The sequence below is a fragment of the Schistocerca cancellata genome, chromosome 7, assembly GCF_023864275.1.
Source record: "Schistocerca cancellata isolate TAMUIC-IGC-003103 chromosome 7, iqSchCanc2.1, whole genome shotgun sequence".
Classification (NCBI taxonomy): Eukaryota; Metazoa; Arthropoda; class Insecta; order Orthoptera; family Acrididae; genus Schistocerca; species Schistocerca cancellata.
Window position 1 is genome coordinate 375,324,904 of NC_064632.1, and position 4,590 is coordinate 375,329,493.

The following is a 4,590-nucleotide window of genomic DNA, read 5'->3' on the forward strand; positions in this document are numbered from 1 at the left end:
ATGTCCCTATCGTTCGTCAGGATCTTATCATGGGAATCTTTGACAAATTTCTGCTTGGCCTGGTGACCTTTGCAGAGGTACTTCACCCTCAGAAACACTTCCCTAGTCTTTTGTCTTCTGAAGTCTGTTTCTGCTTCAGTGATGACATTCCTTATGTATTTCCTCTTTGCTCTTCTCAGAATTGCTTGTGTAGTCTTTCGGACCTCCTCAAATTGTGCTTTGGCCTGTGCCAGATTTGTCCCCTTCAGCCATTTGTTCCTGGCTTCCTTCGCCTTTCCAGGGCATCTGCACATTCCTTTCCAAACCAGATCTTCTTGCCCACTGGGTTTCCCATGAGTGTTTCCTTTGCTGTATCCCTAACTGAGCTCTGCATGTTTTTCCACATTAGTTGGAGGTCCTGATTCGCGTCCATTTCACTGAGTGCTTCAAAGCGGTTACTAAGTTGCAACTGGTATCTGGTCTTCGTTGCCTCACCTTTCAGTTTCTCCACATGGTACCTTTCCACTCTTTTTAACTGAGGCTCCGTTCTTCCTTTACACTGTATGTTTAAACGGCATCTGACCAGGAAATGATCACTCACACCTTCGGCACCCCGCGCTGTCTTAACGTCTAACGCCCATCTCTTGGCTCTGAGATCAATGGCAACATGGTATATTTGATTTACAGTTCTCCCATCTGGTGATACCCAGGTTCCTTTACGTATGTTTTTCCGCTGGAAGTTTGTGCTGGAGATGAACAACCCTAGTGACGTAGCGAAGCTGATGAACCTAACTCCACTGTCATTGCTTAGGTTGTGTAGACTGTACCTGTTGTGTCTTGGAATGTTTGTTCTTTCCCAACCCTGGCATTCATATCACCAAGGAGGATCCTCAGGTGTCCATTTGGTATAGCGTCCATCACTGCCTCTAGCTGTGCATAGAACTCGTATTTCACTTCACATTCGCTCTCCTCCGTGGGAGCATGACGGTTCACAAAAGTCGCCTTAATATGCTTTACGTCCAGTGTTAGAACAGATATTCTTGGGTTGACTGAAACGAATTCTGAAACATTACTGGCCAACGTCTTACTGACGCAGAAACCAGTGCCTAACGCAAAACCTCTTAATTTATTTGTAATATGCCAAAACAAACTATGCGTACAATTTCAGAACCTTTGGATGTCGGCAACTCGTGCCAACTTGCATGAAACATGTCAGGTTGGTTGTACTCGGTAAGAAAGGCGAAAGCGCGCGCCTTCGTGTCGGAGTGTCTCTAACATTGTTAGTCTAAATTGTTATCAGTAGATGAAAATGTCAGTGGAATTACGTAGTAGTTCTAAAACGCGTATATTTTTAATAGGTGCGGTAAAAAATCAGATAAAAGGTTCAAAACTGCCATCTAATGGACAAGTTCTAGCAGTTTTATTTTATAATATCAGGGAAGTGAATTTAACTGTCAGTGAAACTGCAAAATAATGGTTCAAATGCCTCTGAGCACTATGGGACTTAATTTCTGAGGTCATCAGTCCCCTAGAACTTATAACTACTTAAACCTAACTAACCTAAGAACATCACACACACTCATGCCCGAGGCCGGATTCGAACCTGCGACCGTAGTGGTCGCGCGGTTCCAGACTGTAGCGCCTAGAACCGCTCGGCCACCACGGCCGACAGTGAAACTGCAGATCTCACTGTTCGAGAATGTATGATATTTTGGGAAAAGGCGCGTATACCTACCAAATCTGTACCTAATTATGTGAAGAAATAATGAACCTACATCAAGTTGCAAAACAAATGCACAAAAACCCAAAAGGTATTTGAGCAGCGCCGACAAGAGTTGTCAACAAGTTGGATGATTTGTTCGACATTGCATACGCCGATGCACTTCAGTTAATGAAAATAAATGAAGATAAAATCTTTTTACAGCGACAGAGAGCCAGATCGGCCTGGTCACTTAGCTGGAGTGGACAAGAAACTGGCTAATAAAGAGGAAAGGTCGCGCATCAGAACTACTGAGGAAGAAAACCGACGTGCTAAATACTTTTCCACGTCAGCTCCTTCGACTGAATCTTATGAAGCATTACGAAAGACTCAATTTCAGATTGTACTGAAAATGAGATGTGTTTGCAAGAAAATTTCCCAACTGTGATTGAGAACATAAAATCTGGAATCAGTAAAACAACTATGCGGGTAAATTTCATTACTCCAAAATTAGTAGCAGCGCTAGATAGGTGTCAGTTGAATGTGAATATAATACTGATGAATTTCCTATAATTAAGTCCTCGATTCAAAGAATTCGTACAGAGAAACGGAAAGAGCGTGCGGAAGCTATAAAAGTTAATTTTCAAAACGAGGTACCAGATGTTGTGACTGTTCATTGGGATGGCGAACTGTTGCCTGCTACACATGATCGGGAATCAAAAGAAGAACATCTTCCGATAGATATTTCATATAGAGATAAAGAGCAACTTATTGCTGTGCCAAGGTCGAAAAACTCTTCAGTATGTGAACAGGCGGAAGCTGTTTAGAACGCGATTGTGGACTGGAATCTCGAAGACAAAGTGCAGTTTCTTTGTTGTGATACTACGGCTTCAAATACAGTTCATATCAATGGTGCCTGTGTGCTACTTGAGCAAAAACTTAACAGAAGTGTCATTCTCTTTCCTTGCCGCCACCACGTGTATGAACTAGTGTTGAAAAACGTGTTCCAGGAAAAAAATCAGTTCAGTGACAACAAGTCCTGATATTCCACTCTTCAGAAAGTTCCGAGTAACTGGAAAAGTGTAGATCGCGATAACATACAGTGCTATAAAGAAAACGTGCAATGCACCTGACTGTTTCAGAAATGGACAATCTGCTTGAGTTTTACCGCTGCGAACTGACAAAAGAAATAATCAGAGATGATTACCGAGAGTTGATAGAGCTTTCTGTTATATTTTTAGGTGGAGATACAGACAGAAAAGTCAAGATACGGCCTCCAGGTGCCATACACCAAGCTCGATGGATGGCGAGAGCTACATATTCCCTAAAAATATCATTACTTTGTGCTCAGTTAAAAATTTCGAGCAAGGAGAAGGTAGCGCTGTTTGACGTTTGCCCGTTCATCGTGACATCCCACGTCAAGCCATAGCTCCAGTGTATTTTGACAGTAAAGCCACCGTGCCATGATTTGTGCCTCTTAAAGTCGATACCGGCCGGTGTGGCCGAGCCGTTCTAGGCGCTTCAGTCTGGAACCCAGCGACCGCTACGGTCGCAGGTTCGAATTCTGTCTCGGGCATGGATGTGTGTGATGTCCTTAGGTTAGATAGGTTTAAGTAGTTCTAAGCTCTAGGGAACGGATGACCTCAGAAGTTAAGTCCCATAGTGCTCAGAGCCATTTGAACCATTTAAAGTCAATGAAGACGTACGAAAAAATAGATAAAGACGTCTCAAAAACAGCTCTACAGAAGATAAGCCAGCATTTATGGTATTTGACTGATGAAGTTTCTGTCTTGTCACTGTTTGACGATGATGTGGATCTAGAAACAAAAGTAAAAACGGTTGAAAATTTGCTGTTTGAGGCTTTCCCGGCGCTGCATCTGCATTTTTACAATATTATCCGGCGTAATTCCCGGGAACTTATCAAAAAGGGAAGTAGGAGTAATCCGCTGAATTCCAGGCCTATACCACTAACGTCGATTTGCATAAAGGTTTTAGAACATATACTGTATTCGAACATTATGAAGTACCTCGAAGAAAACGATTTATTGACATATAGTCAGCACGGATTCAGAAAATATCGTTCTTGTGAAACACAACTAGCTCTTTATACTCATGAAGTAATAAGTGCTATCGATAGGGGATGTCAAATTGATTCCATATTTTTAGATTTCCAGAAGGCTTTCGACACCGTTCCCCACAAGCGCCTTCTAATCAAACTGCGTGCCTACGGATTATCGCCTCAGTTGTGTGACTGGATTCGTGATTTCCTGTCAGAAAGGTTACAGTTCGTAGTAACAGACGGAAAGTCATCGAGTAAAACAGAAGTAATATCCGGCTTTCCCCAAGGAAGTGTTATAGGCCCTCTATTGTTCCTGATCTATATTAACGACATAGGAGACAATCTGAGTAGCCGTCTTAGATTGTTTGTAGATGATGCTGTCATTTACTGTCTTGTAAAGTCACCAGGTGATCAAAACGACTTGCAAAATGATTTAGATAAGATATCTGTATGGTGCGAAAAGTGGCAATTGGCCGTGAATGAAGAACACAGTCCGGCAACGTGGGTTTTTGTCTGTCCATTCTCTGCTACCGCGCACACTCAGCTCCACGCTTCCCTAGCATTCAGCCTCTATGCGCAGAAGTGCCGTCCTACCTGACGCGGGCTATAGCTTATGCAGGTGTGTCTGTTTGACGTTTATTTCTGATTGAAAATCGAAATAAACAAAAACGGAAAAGATGGTGGATACGGAAGCTATTCAGTTCTACCAGTGAACCATGCCATGATCTCCTGCATACATTAAGACTGGAAGATGGCAATAGATTGCTCAGTTTTTAAGGATGATACCAAGTGATTTTGAACACCTTCTACAGATGGCTAGATGTCAGTTCAGTAATCAAAATGTCATCTGAAG